Raw genomic sequence first — 15,181 nt, forward strand, 5'->3', positions numbered from 1 at the left:
CATATGTGGGTAAAAAGAGAAAAACTAGTGAAAATAAGGAACAAGCAAAACTAAAAGACACAGAAAATATTGAAAATAAGAAAAGTGTATTACAACATATGTGTGTAAAAAGAGAAAAACTAGTGAAAATAAGGAACAAGCAAAACTAAAAGACACAGAAAATATTGAAAATAAGAAAAGTGTACTACAACATATGTGGGTAAAAAGAGAAAAACTAGTGAAAATAAGGAACAAGCAAAACTAAAAGACACAGAGGCGCCGTTCCAAAGGCAAAGCCTCAACGTTAATGTGATCTGATCTGATCTGACCAATGGGAGTTTTTTGTTTTGATTCCGAAAATTTCCGTATACTTTTTCAAGTCATATCTGTGTTTGCTCGAATTGTTTCTGTCGAAGTGAAATGAATATGTCTTGCACATACTTAGAACATCAAATGGAATATTGTTGCTGAATCCCATCTTTGTGTAGAGAAGCAGAAACTAAACTAAACAGGTGAGAGTCCTGGTCTTTTTATGGAGTCCAGGTTTCTGTAATGTTTATTTAGGTCTTGGAGTAATTGAACTCGTAAACAAAGTTCGGGTTCGGTTCCTATAAAATGTAGACGGTAATTAAGCTAAATTCCTTATTAAGAAGTCCATTTCCCTAATTACAGCCAAATGTGATTTACTTTTATCTTTCCGGAAGGCCAGGAGAGACTTTGTGGGGTGTATGTATGATAGCGGCCACCTGTATGTATTATTACTGCTAACTTAGAATACGGCAGTGTAAGGGGGTCGCAGGGGGCGATAGCCCCCCCCCCCCTCCGTTAGGTATGTAGGTAAGGACATGGCTTGTAGGTTAGGTTAGGTGATGTCTAATTTTAACGTACGCACGAGGAACTGGCCGCTGATATACAAAGGCTCTGAATTTGTCTTAGTGTAGGTTAAGGGTATTGCTAAGCTCAGCCGTAGTCCCTATAGTCAATTTCTTTTAATGAGGCGTGTTTGCACCGACTCGCAGCGGTGCCCTTTTAGCTCGGAAAAGTTACCCGATTGCTGATTGGTTAGAATGATCTTGTCCAACCAATCAGCGATCAGGAAACTTTTCCGAGCTAAAATGGCACCTGTGCGAGTTGGTGCAAATCTGCCTCACTAAAAGAAATTGATTATAGGTAGGTAAGGATACAGCTTTTAGGTCAAGTTAGGTGATGGTCTTGTAGTTGTTTACCTTTTATGACGGTTTTTTGGAGTCTTTGCATATCAGCGGCCGGGGTGTATGTACGATAGCGGCCACCTGTATGTATTAGTACAGCTAACATGGAATATGCCAGTGTAAGGGGGGTCGCAGGGGGCATCACCCCCCCCCCCCCCCCCCCCCCCGGTTAGGTAAGTAGGTAAGGACATGGCATGTAGGTTAGGTTAGGGGGGAAAGTTTGGGTTAGTTTATATCCATTTTTAATCAATGTGTGAGGAACTGGCCGCTGATATACAAAGGCTCCCAGCGGACAGTTCCTCCAGCAAGCATAAAATATGGACACCAACTAACCTAAACTCCCCCCTCAACCTAACCTACATTCCATGTCCTAACATAACGGTGGGGCTAACGCCTTCCTGCGACCCCCCTAACACTGCCGTATTATTAGTCGGCCATCATATATACACCCCGTGTGTTTTTATCTTGTAAGTTTACTCCGTCTGTCCCAAACAACTACAAATGAGTGAAATTTCTTTTATTGATAACTTAGAAAATATAACCGTGGTAAAGGTAAATCATACAATGTAAAATGATATTACAGGTTGCTGTTTGATGCTTTCTTATGTCATCAAGGCGAAACTTCCTGAGATGTCTACCTCTCATATTCTTTGAGACCTTATACGATCCTTCTCTATTGCCCGTTCGAGAGCACAGTTGTGCCCCCATCTTGTAACGTTTACAAGGTTCTCTGGCTCTGAGGTCTCCTCTGTACAAGGCTCTGGAGATGGTGCCTAGTAGAACGCTCTTATCCAAGACCCTCGTAGTCTTCTTAGCTATGGCCAAGAAGGTGGGTAAAATTCAAGCTATTTTGTGTTAGGTAGCCAGTTCTGGCCAGGATTTGACATTGCTGTATCTTCCAGAGTTTTTGGGTAAGGTAGAATCAATGTCACACACTCTTCTAAGGTCTTTTCTGTTGAAATCGCTGTCAAACTTTGTTGGTAATCTGGAAGATTGAGTTGTTACTCTGCCCAGGGAGAGCCCTTTTAGTATACTTGCTCAGGTAAGCCAGTGTTCCTGGTTGTCCTCATCAATTTTTATTTTTGTCTCGGCTACCTTTAAAACCATTATCCAAGAATGCGATTTCCTTCTCTCTGAGAGACTTGATAGGCAGAACTGGGGAATTAGGGTCTCTGAAGGCCAGTTCCCAAGAGCCCACAGTATCCGATCTGTTTGCAATCCCTCACTTAGACAGAAGCACCACTTTTGCTGTTCGCAATTGTGCACTCACAAGGCAGTTTCCTCTCATCTGTTCACAATCGAGTGCTCCTACTTGAGTGCCAATGCATCGAATCACGCACTTCTAAATGAGCCCCACCTCACCTGCTCGTGATTGTGTGTTCTTAAAGGAGTGCCATCGCACTCACTCATCTACAATATCACCACCTCACATACCCTCAATTGCTTACATCTCCGGGAGTGCTACCTCACCTGTTAGCAATCCCGCGTCATCTCAGCCATTTTCGATTGCTCACCACCTCACCTGCTCGCCTCAACCACCCGGCAAGCTCTAGGTGAAGATCAGTGGTTATTCAGTGTACTGGCTAAGGAGTGGGGCTTCCCTGCAACCCTTCAGTAACTACAGACACCTCGCTATGAATTTTAACAGCTAAGCTGAAAACATACTCCTATCAAAAGACTCAGGATTTTATAGGTAGGAAAAATGCAATTTTCAATATTAAACTTACCCGATAATCATGTAGCTGTCAACTCCGTTGCCCGACAGAATTCTATGGAGGGATACGCCAGCTATCACAATACTAGAAGGGGGTGTACTTACCAGCGCCACCTGTGGCCAGGTACTCAAGTACTTCTTGTTGATACCTCCTCAATTATTCCTCTGTCGTGCTTCCGGCAAGACGTTCTGGGATACGCTTATGATCTTCGAGTTTGTTCACGGCTAATTGGTGAAGTATTCTCTCAGATTTCGGCTGTCGCATTACTGGAAACCTTCTTATATTAGCTAGATAGCTTTTATATAGTCCTGATTAACGGTTAACGATCTTTTGCTTGATTTTGGAAACCCCTTTGGCTAACTCTTTGGATTCAAGATGTCTGACATTTCGCAAGCCCCCTCCCATAGACGATGTAGGTCTTGCAATAGGCGTATTCCGAAGGCCTCGGTAGATCCTCACACCGCTTGTTCTGACTGTAGGGACAGGCCCTGTCAGTTAGAAAATCGATGTGAGGAATGCGCCGGACTTTCGGAACTGGAATTTGTCCGTCTTTTAAAATATTCATCTAAGTTAGAGAGAGGTAGAGTTAGGAGGAGTTCTTCTCACTCTTCAATGTTTTCCTCACCTCATGATCCCCTACCTTTTCCTACCCCTGTAGTGGCTACCCCCGAACCTACTGTTTGCCCTCCGCCTGATATGTCTGTTGTTTTGCGTGCTATTCAGGCCTTAGGCGATAAAGTAGAGTCAGTGGTAAGTGACCATAAGTCTCTGATGGCCGAAGTTAAGGAACTTAAGGTCAAGAGTGCAGTGGGTGGAGTTAGTGCCAGTGCTGTGACGAGTGCTAGTGTCAGTGCAGTGCCAAGTGCTAGTGTCAGTGCCAGTGTGGTGCGTGAGGATTCTTCTGTGCGAGCCAGTCGTCCTCCCAGTCCGGGACCTCTTGCAAGCTCCCATGCCCAGGGGAGAAGCAATGTCGAAGGGCATAAGGGTTCGGCAGGCCTTGTTAGGCGCACAGAAGTTTCCTCGGTGGTTGCGGGCGTGTCTTCCAAAGACCGTCACTCCCACCCGCAGACGATTGAGCCCGTCTTTTTCTCGTCCGCTGATCATCTGTCAGGGAAGAAACGTTGGTCTCAGGTCTCGAGACCACTTAAACGCAGAGTCCAGTCCGCGAGTGCTCAGCCAGGTTGCAGTCATTGGCTCAGCTCTGACTCGCCGCAGTCATCTGTCGACTGCACTCCGCCCAAGAGGAGTAAGGTTCTGCCACAACAGAGCTCGACTGTCGACCCTAAGTGGACTCTACTACAGTCCATGCAAGCACAGCTTTCGGACTTGATGCGTGAGTGTCGGGCTGAGAGTGTTGCTCCTCCGCCTCCGCCTACACTCCCTCCGCCTGCGCTCGCTCCGCCTGCGCTTGCTCCGCCTGATCGCAGTACCACCTGCCAGGCGTACGATGTTGAGCCACGGTCTGAGTTTGCTGTTCCCAGTGGTGTTCAGCCTCCGCCTTCTTTAAGGCAACCTTTGCTATGGGATCAGGAGGATTATACCTCTCTTCCTCCGCCTCCCTTTGCTACTCCACCAGTGGTACAACTCTTGGCTGAGGTACAACAACCTCTCCCGTCCATGAGTCAGTCTCCTCAGCTCTCGCTGCAGCGAGCTCAACCATCCACAAGGCAAGCTCCACTACACCTTGGCCTTGTGCCTCAGGAGCCTCAGCTTGCGAGACATTTACCTTGTTCTGCGCAGCCTCAACCTCATCACGCTCCGCTCACACCACAGGAACAGGAACTTGCTACTCCGCTTCCACCAACCGCTCAGCAAGCGCAATCCTTGGGTTCAACCGCTCATGCTAGGAGTCAGCCTCCTCCACCCATGCGCCTTCCTTCTGCTTCGTCTGCTATTCAGCCTTTGCAGTCTGAGCCTCAGGTTCTCCCTCAACAGTCTCTTGTAGAGGAAACCACTACTATTGTTCCTACTCGTTCTGACTCTGCTGTTCAGCATTCTTGTCCGATATCTTCGCTACACTCTGGTGATGAGGCGTCTGATGATGAGGAGGCACACCTGGATCCCTCATCAGACTTGGATGAATCCAAGCCTTCTCCACAGTCTATTGACTTTCGTAAGGTCTTGGTTCTGCTTAGGGAGGTTTACCCAGACCACTTTGTCTCTGCTATTCCCCGCTCTCCGCCATCTGAGTTTTCGCTGGGCATACAACAAGCTAAGTCCTCCTATACTAAGCTAGTCCTAGCAAGGTCCTCTAAGAGAGCATTAAGGATCTTAGGGGAGTGGCTGCAGTCTAAGCAACACCTAGGCAAGACTTCTTTCATGTTCCCGCCGACCAAGCTCACTTCGAAAGCGAGCGTTTGGTATGCCACAGGAGAAGCACCAGGCTTGGGAGTACCTGCCTCTGCCCAGGCTGACTTCTCAAGTCTGGTGGACTCGCCTCGGAGAACTGCAATGAGGCGCTCTAAGGTTTGCTGGACCTTCTCAGACCTTGATCACTTACTGAAAGGACTGTTTAGAGCATTTGAGATGTTCAACTTTCTTGACTGGTGCCTGGGGGCCCTCAGCAAGAAGACCTCTCCTGCGGACAAGGATTCTGCCATGCTATTAATGTCCTGCATGGATAAGGCCATTAGGGATGGATCTGGTGAGCTTGCGTCGATGTTTGTATCAGGGATTTTGAAGAAAAGGGAACAGCTGTGTACCTTCCTTTCCTCCAGCATTACACCTTGCCAAAGGTCACAACTCCTTTTTGCTCCGCTCTCGAAGTTCCTCTTCCCTGGAGAGCTGGTTAAGGACTTGTCTGCTGCCCTGATACAAAAGGACACACACGATCTTGTAGCCTCATCGGCTCGTAAGTCTAAGGTTACTACCTCAGTCCCCAAGACTTATCGCTCACCAGTGGCTGATACCCCTGCGACGAGGTTCATACCGCCCTTTCGTGGTAGAGCCCCCAGCCGAGGAAGCTCCCGTCCAGACTCTTTCAGGAGCAAGTCCAGGAAAGGCTCCAGGACATCTAAAGGTAAACACTGACTCTCCGCATCTCCAGACAGCAGTAGGAGCCAGGCTCAAGATCTTCTGGCGAGCCTGGGAGAAGAGAGGTGCAGACGCCCAGTCTGTCAGTTGGCTGAGGAACGGTTACAGGATTCCATTCTGCCTCAAACCACCTCTGACCACATCACCCATCAACCTCTCTCCCAACTACAAAGAAGAGGACAAGAGGCTAGCATTGCACCAGGAGGTGTCGCTACTTGTGCAGAAGAAGGCAGTGGTTATAGTCCGGGACCATCAATCCCCGGGCTTCTACAACCGTCTCTTTCTTGTGGCCAAGAAGACAGGAGGTTGGAGACCGGTGCTGGACGTCAGCGCGCTCAACGCGTATGTCACCAAGCAGACGTTCACGATGGAGACGACGAAGTCGGTCTTAGCAGCGGTCAGGCAGGAGGACTGGATGGTCTCGTTGGACTTGAAAGATGCCTACTTTCACGTTCCTATTCATCCAGACTCCCAACCTTTCCTGAGATTCGTTTTCGGAAAGGTTGTCTACCAATTCCAAGCCCTGTGTTTTGGCCTAAGCACAGCTCCTATGGTCTTTACTCATCTGATGAGGAATTTAGCAAAATTCCTACACTTATCGGACATCAGAGCCTCCCTCTACTTGGACGACTGGCTGTTGAGAGCCTCCACGAGTCGTCGCTGTCTGGAGAATCTCAATTGGACTTTAGACTTAATCAGAGAACTGGGTCTATTAGTCAACATAGAAAAGTCTCAACTCATTCCCTCCCAATCCATTGTGTACCTGGGAATGGAGATTCGGAGTCAGGATTTTCGGGCTTTTCCTTCGGCCCCCAGGATAAGCCAAGCCCTAGAGTGCATCATGAGCATGCTGAAGAGGAGCAGTTGCTCGGTGAGACAGTGGATGAGTCTCACAGGGACCCTTTCATCACTGGCCCTGTTCGTCGAGCTAGGGAGACTCCACCTCCGCCCTCTTCAATTCCATCTTGCAGCTCATTGGGACAAGGGTTCGACTCTCGAAGCAGTCTCTATCCCAATCACCCAAGAGATGAAGACCACTCTCCTGTGGTGGAAGCACAACCTCCTTCTCAGGGAGGGTCTATCGTTGGCTATTCAGACCCCCAATCTTCATCTCTTCTCAGATGCATCGGACTCGGGCTGGGGTGCGACCTTGAACGGACGGGAATGCTCGGGAACGTGGAACGAAGAACAGGGATTACTCCACATCAACTGCAAGGAGCTACTAGCAGTTCATTTAGCCCTGTTGCACTTCAAGTCCCTCCTGCTAGGCAAAGTGGTGGAGGTGAACTCAGACAATACCACAGCCTTGGCTTACATCTCCAAGCAAGGAGGGACCCATTCGAGGAGCCTATACGAGATCGCAAGGGACCTCCTCATTTGGTCAAGAGGTCTAAACCTCACTCTGGTCACGAGGTTCATTCAGGGCGATATGAACGTCTCAGCAGATCGCCTAAGCAGAAGGAATCAGGTCATTCCCACGGAATGGACCCTCCACAAGAGTGTGTGCAACAGACTTTGGACCTTGTGGGGTCAACCTACCATAGATCTGTTTGCCACCTCCATAACCAAGAGACTTCCGCTGTACTGTTCCCCTGTTCCAGACCCTGCAGCAGTTCATGTGGATGCTTTTCTACTGAACTGGTCCCATCTCGACCTGTACGCATTCCCACCGTTCAAGATAATAAACAAAGTTCTGCAGAAATTCCTCTTGCACGAAGGGACACGGCTGACGCTGGTTGCTCCCCTTTGGCCTGCAAGAGAATGGTTCACAGAGGTACTTCAATGGCTAGTCGACATCCCCAGGACTCTACCTCTAAGAGTGGACCTTCTACGTCAACCTCACGTAGACAGGTTGCACCCAAACCTCCACGCTCTTCGGCTGACTGCCTTCAGACTGTCGAAAGATTCGCTAGAGCTAGAGGCTTTTCGAAGGAGGCAGCCAGTGCGATTGCCAGAGCGAGAAGGGTTTCCACTCGTAGAGTCTACCAGTCTAAGTGGGAGGTCTTCCGAAGCTGGTGTAGAGCCAATTCAATATCCTCTACCAATACCTCTGTGACCCAAATAGCTGACTTCCTTCTACATCTTAGGAATGAGAGATCCCTTTCAGCCCCTACGATTAAAGGATATAGGAGTATGTTGGCTTCAGTTCTCCGCCACAGAGGTTTGGACCTTTCTTCCAACAAGGACCTTCAAGACATTCTTAAGTCTTTTGAAACGTCTAAAGAGCGTCGTCTTTCCACTCCAGGCTGGAACCTAGACGTAGTCTTAGGGTTCCTTATGTCTCCTAGGTTCGAACCTCTCCAGTCAGCTTCCTTCAAGGACCTTACCCTCAAGACTCTCTTTCTCGTCTGCCTTGCAACAGCTAAGAGAGTCAGTGAGGTTCATGCCTTCAGCAAGAACATTGGTTTCACGACCGAATCTGCAACATGTTCTTTTCAGCTTGGATTCCTAGCAAAGAACGAACTTCCTTCACGTCCTTGGCCTAGATCGTTTGAAATACCTAGCCTCTCCAACATGGTAGGTAACGAACTAGAGAGAGTTCTTTGCCCTGTCAGAGCTCTCAAATTTTATCTTAAGAGGTCTAAACCTCTTCGAGGACAGTCAGAAGCCTTATGGTGTGCCATCAAGAAACCTTCGAGGCCCATGTCCAAGAATGGGGTTTCATATTATATAAGGCTTCTGATTAGAGAAGCCCACTCTCACTTAAAGGAGGAAGACCTTGCATTGCTGAAGGTAAGGACCCACGAAGTAAGAGCCGTAGCTACTTCGATGGCCTTTAATAAAAACCGTTCTCTGCAGAGCATAATGGATGCAACCTATTGGAGGAGCAAGTCAGTGTTTGCATCATTTTATCTGAAAGATGTCCAGTCTCTTTACGAGAACTGCTACACCCTGGGACCATTCGTAGCAGCGAGTGCAGTAGTAGGTGAGGGCTCAGCCACTACATTCCCTTAATCCCATAACCTTTTTTAACCTTTCTCTTGAATGCTTTTATTGTTGTTTTTATGGTTGTTACGGTAGGCTAAGAAGCCTTCCGCATCCTTTTGATTTGGCGGGTGGTCTATTCATTCTTGAGAAGCGCCTGGGTTAGAGGTTTTGTAGAGGTCCTTTAGTAGGGGTTGCAACCCCATATACTTTGGCACCTTTGGGTTGATTCAGCCTCCAAGAGGAACGCTGCGCTCAGTAAGGAAGACGAACTTAAGAAAGAGGCAGAGTAACGGTTCAATTCGACTTCCTTACCAGGTACTTATTATTTCATTGTTATTTGAGATAACTGTTATATGAAATATGGGATACTTAGCTATCCTTTAATCTTGTACACTGGTTTTCACCCACCCCCCTGGGTGTGAATCAGCTACATGATTATCGGGTAAGTTTAATATTGAAAAATGTTATTTTTATTAGTAAAATAAATTTTTGAATATACTTACCCGATAATCATGATTTAATCGACCCTCCCTTCCTCCCCAGAGAGAACCAGTGGACCGAGGAATAATTGAGGAGGTGTCAACAAGAAGTACTTGAGTACCTGGCCACAGGTGGCGCTGGTAAGTACACCCCCTTCTAGTATTGTGATAGCTGGCGTATCCCTCCATAGAATTCTGTCGGGCAACGGAGTTGACAGCTACATGATTATCGGGTAAGTATATTCAAAAATTTATTTTACTAATAAAAATAACATTTTTCTAAAATTTCTGATTTTATCTTATTACAGTAATTTAAATTTAAAATCAATTAATGAAAAAAGTCTAATATTAAGATTTGAACTTCATCAAAGTCCTAAACAACACATTTGCTTACCCTGTTATATTTTTTTTCAGCTCGCTCTGCTTTTAGCCCCTTCCCAACCAGGACGTACCGGACTACGTCACTAGACAGCCAGCAAGAAATCCCGGGACGTAGCGTTATATGTCCTTCCACTCTCTCTTTTGTACCAAGAGCTGGTGTGTTGGGATTGTGTATTTGAAGACTTCTCGTTGCTGGGATATGCTCTCTCATCCTCTGTCGAAAATAAGCTCCGCCCACTAACCAATCAGAGCGAAGGAGTAAGGCATCTCGTGACGTTTCAGTGACGGAATTGAGACGTCACCATATTTTACCAATGGGAGCTCAGTATTTCAATCTTTCCGTCTTTTCCCGTTATTTATCACTCAGGCAGACATGTCGACTCGCATATACGTAGACAATTTTGCAACTGTAGAATTCTTTTGATTATCGTTCTGGTTGCTTCTTTATAAATTTCTGCTCGTATTTTTTAGTCATGGGTGACTCTGGAGATTCCTCAGATGAAATATATGTATCAGGGGAATCTGATGATGAAAGTGATACATCAGATAGTATGCAATCAGTAAGTGATTGCGAATTATTTGATGATAGTGAGCCAGTCACAGAAGAAGGTTGGTGGTTGTTGTCCGACATCTTTGATGATTCTCGGCCAGATCCTGTTCCTTCCCTCAGCGATCCCTGTCACGGGGTGGATGTTTATTTGTCTCAGGATGATTTTCCTTCACCTGACGTGGCATTTGAATATTTTATGGATCCAGAAATGATGGTCACTTTGTGTTCTTGGATAAATGAAAAGGCAGATCAGTACAAAGTAAATTTCCCTGAAAAAAAAAAAACTTCATGGACTGATATGGAAACCAGTAAACACACGTGAACTGCATGTTTTTTTTTCATTACTCATACTGATGGGAGTGGATAAAAAACCTGATATGCATATGTACTGGTCACGTGATCCTTTGACTGGAGGACCACCAGTGTTTTGTAAGGAGGTAATGAGTAGAAATAGGTTTTTGTCCATTCTAAAATTTTTGAGATTTTCATCCACTGCTCAAGTGACACGAGACCCACGCACAAGGATTGAACCATTTTTATCTTTATTGCGGCAGCGTTCACAATCTCTCGTGCGACCATCAAGACACATTGCTGTTGCTGAAGCTCTCGTATTGTGGAAGGGACGTCTTGGCTTCAGACAGTTCATCAAAATCAAGAGAGCCCATTTTGGAATAAAAGTATTTGTACTTTATCCAACAGGAGAAGGGTGGGACGGATATTCTTGGAACTTTGCAGTGTGTCACGGAAAAAGTAATTTCAAGATCCAAGACCCTGCTGCTTCTCATCTCAGCGTATCAGAAGATATCGTCGTGTACCTCATGGAAGATTTGTTAGATCAAGGGCGCCATGTCATCACTGATAATTGGTACACAAGCATCCGACTCAGTGATTATTTGCTGACGAGAGAAACTATGCTGACAGGAGTAGTTCGGACAGGAAGAGGACCCCCAAAAGAAATTACGAATGCAAAGTTGGAGAAGCATCAATCAGTTTTTGCAAGAAAAGGCAACACTCTTGTTGCCAAATTTCAAGATAAAAGAGAGGTTACAGTTTTGACAACAAAGTATACAGCAAACATGGTCGAGAAAACAAAGACATGCTTTGGGCAAAAGACCACATTTTTCAATAAACCTCTTCATATCGACCGCTACAATAGCAAAATGGAAAGCGTTGATATGGCAGATCAACTTCTTGAGCCATATGCTTTTGACACAAAAAGTCTTGCATGGTTCAAAAAACTTGGAATTCATTTTATATTTCGTGCTCTTTTGAATTCGTTCATTTTTTATAAAAATGAGTGCCAGTACCATCGCCCCTTCCTGACCTTTATTACTGATGTAGTCAGAGGTTGGCTAAGTAAACACTCTGATGGTGCTGCAAAACTTATGAAGATGAGAGAAAAGATGAAGTCTAAAAGGCCCTATGGTGCTGAAGGAGAAGTTATCCATGCCTGGGTTCGTCATGAGAAGAGCAAGCAGAAGCGCTGCAGGATATGCACAGAGAATTTAGGCAAGAGGAGGGACACTGTGTATTATTGTCCAGGATGCCCCGGGGAGCCAGGTTTATGTTCATTAGACCACTACAAACTGTGGCATTCGATGCAGTCGCCAGATGATCCAAAACCAGGACCAAGTGGCACTCGCTTGAAGAAGAGGAAAAGCAATTAGGTGAGTTGAAAAATCATTTGTTCCGTAACTGAAATACAAACCACGCTATTTAGTATGGGTAATTACTTTCGGGGTAGCTGAAATGATGAGCCATTAGAATTTTAACGAGGGTTTACTACCCCACCGCTAGTTGGGGGGGGGGTAACTTGCTTCCCCCCTCACACACACCTGTGCTGAGCTCACTTTGCTCTCGGCTCGGGTGCTAGACGGACGTGTCCGCTGTCACCCTCACCTTCTCTGACAGCCATTTAACTGATCTTTTGTTTGCTTTTTCTTTGACAGAGTGTTTGTGAAGTTGGCCTCTGCGATGCGGAAGTGTCCCGGTTTACCTGACCGCCCTTGTGGAACTTATATGTCGGCGGTCGAAACGGACCCACACACCTTGTGTTCTTACTGTAGGGGCCAACGGTGTGGTAAGAGTAACGTATGTGGTGAGTGTAGGGAGTGGTCTACCTCCCAGTGGGAGAGGTTTTCCCGGCGCCGGAAGAAGAAGTCCAAGCGGGATATTTCTCCTTCGAAGATTTCTTTGAGAGGAGAAAAACCCAAGGGCTCTTCTTCCGTGCCCCAAACCTCCTCCGAAGCTCCCACTCGATCGGTTTCTTCCGAGAAACTGTCGAATGGTAGCGTAGGCCACAATTCTGTTGACCGATCTCGGGGTTTGGGAGAGGAAGTTGCCACCCATAGCGAGGCAGCTCCTCCTCCTCCTCCGGGGGAGGATATTGATTCTCATATTAATGTGACTAACCATGATTTGTTGCAGCTTTGGGCTTCCTTGGGGCTTCAGAGTTCGCCCTCCAAGGAAGCCTTGTTTGACATGATCAAATTAGGAGCAGCTGTCAAACAATCGCTGACTTTAGCAGAGGTCGATCCTCTGTCTATCGTCGACGTTGTTGTGGCAGAGGCTTCTGATGAGTTGTTTCAAACCTCTGCTCCTGATGTTGCCGATGTAGCTGAAGGCTTAGTTCCCCCCTCCGAACATCCTTCGAGGGAGGCACCAAGTCCAACGGTCTCTTCTGCAGGTGATTCTCCCCCTCGGGGGAGTTCACTGACAGAGACTCCTCTTCGGAGGACTGCTGGTCAGCCGGCTGACCCCATGGCCCCCAGAGGGCATGTAAGGCTCAAAACCCGCCTTCCTCTTCGCCATAGAGGACTTCCTTCGCCTCACAAGGGTGTTAGGAGTCGCCTCTTCGGCTCGTCATCCCTGCAGTCCGCCGCAGAGGAACCTCGTCGTCGATCACCGACCCAGCCAGCTACATCCCTGGACCTCTCCGCAGATCGTTCGCAATCTCCTTCGGTGGAAGGTCGTCCTTGCAAAGGACACGCCGACCTTCCACCCGCCAGACCTGCTGACCTGCCGTCGCCGTTTCTGGCCGCTGATGCGCTGTGGGCACCCACGAATCCTGTTTTCAAACGGGCATCGGTCCCTTCGAGGCACAAGGGACTTTCTCTCATTGAGACTAAGTCCCTTACGCGCCAGGTATCCCCTGCGCGCCATCGATCTCCTACGCGCCAGCGAGCAATTGCGCGCAAGCGCTCACCAGTTCCAGATCCTGTTAGAGTGTGCCAGCGCTCACCTGCGTGCCAGGGCTCATCTCTGTGCCAACGCTCTCCTGCCTGCCAGCGCGCCACTGCTCACCCTCATCCTGATGTGCGTCATGTGCGCTAACGATCTCCTGCGCACTAGCGTTTGCCCGCGCGCTAGCGTTCTCCTACGCGCCAGCACTCGCCTGTGCGCCAACGATCTCCTGCGCGCCCACGATCTTCGGATCTGGGCGCAAAGGGGAAGATAATCTTCAAGGGCCAGTGTGGCTTTGCCTTGGTCCCAAGGGGTTAAGAGTGCCAGGGATAAGGTCGAGGGCCAGCTCTCCGAGCTTGCTTCCTCCAGCCGGTCCAGCGCCGGTAACAAACTCCTCCCGCCTCCTCGTGTTCATCAGAGGAGGTACAGTAATAGCTTAATACTAGGAACACAAGGAAACATGGTTTACCTGCAGTGGTTTGAGGTCAGCTATGCAGAGAACCTAGGATGCTCCTTTCCCCAAGAGAGGGGAGGATGAAGAAAAGAATAAGGGCCAGACATACCTTTTCATTCATGCAGACTAAGACTGGGTAACAATTCCCTCAACCTTCTGCTACTTGTCCATTAAGGAGCCTGAGGTTTAAACCAGCTGTTGTGCAGCCACCACAGGGCCGATAGAGAACGTATCGAGTCTCCTGTGGGTCACGTCTTTTAGGTAGTGGGCTGTGAAGTTCGTCTGACGCTTCCACACCCCTGCTTGTAGAACCTGCGTCACTGAGAAGTTCTTCTTGAAGGCCAGGGACGTAGCTACGCCCCTGACATCATGTGCTCTAGGGCGACGTGACGGAAGAGGGTCAGGATTCAGGGATAGATGGATTACCTTCCGAATCCATGCCGAGATGGTATTCTTGGTAACCCTCCTCTTTGTCCTCCCAGTGCTTACAAACAATGCCTGCACTGGGGGGACAAACTGCAGCCGTTCTTTTAAGGTATAGCCTCAGACTCCTCACTGGGCACAGTAGGAGAAGGCCAGGGTCATCTGTTATAGAACGAAGACTCGAAACCTGGAAGGAGTCGAACCGTGGGTCCGGCACTCCCGGATTCTAAGTCTTAGCAATAAACTCAGGGACGAATCTGAACGTTACCTCCCTCCATCCCCTTGAATGGGCGATGTCATACGAGAGACCATGAAGTTCACCGACTCGCTTGGCCGAGGCCAAAGCTAGTAGGAACACCGTCTTCCAAGTCAGGCGGCGATCAGAAGCCTGGCGTAATGGTTCGTAGGGAGGTCTCTTAAGAGACCTGAGAACGCGAACCACATTCCATGGAGGAGGTCTCACTTCCGACTGAGGGTAGGTAAGTTCATAACTTCATATGAGTAGGGAAAGTTCCAGCGAAGAAGAAATGTCCACTCCTTTGAGCCTGAAGACTGAAAGGTACATTTCTTCTCGCAAATACACAAAGAGCAACGCTATTGCTGGAATAGTGGCATCGAGTGGAGAGATACCCCTTCCACGACACCAACCACAGAAAATTCTCCACTTTGCCTGGTAGACCCCTGCGGATGACCTTCGCAGGTGTCCAGACATCCTGTTCGCAACTTGTTGCGAAAATCCTCTCTCTGCGAGGAGATGCTGGATAGTCTCCAGGCGGGAAGTCGAAGCGAAGCTACGGCTTTGTGAAAGATGTTGGCGTGTGGTAGTTTGAGTAGCTTGTGTCGTG

At 47.9% G+C, this 15,181-nt stretch overlaps 1 long non-coding RNA gene across 1 annotated transcript in view; it reads left to right on the top strand.

Moving 5' to 3' along the window:
• Positions 1-367: 367 nt before the first annotated feature.
• The window catches only part of LOC137643453 (uncharacterized), a 41,063-nt gene continuing 26,249 nt past the window's right edge, over positions 368-15,181 (top strand). Inside the window, exon 1 of the long non-coding RNA XR_011044941.1 lies at positions 368-491. This is a non-coding gene — a long non-coding RNA (uncharacterized lncRNA). The remainder of the gene's footprint in view (positions 492-15,181) is intronic.

This window comes from Palaemon carinicauda, chromosome 7, assembly GCF_036898095.1.
Source record: "Palaemon carinicauda isolate YSFRI2023 chromosome 7, ASM3689809v2, whole genome shotgun sequence".
In the NCBI taxonomy this organism is placed as follows: Eukaryota; Metazoa; Arthropoda; class Malacostraca; order Decapoda; family Palaemonidae; genus Palaemon; species Palaemon carinicauda.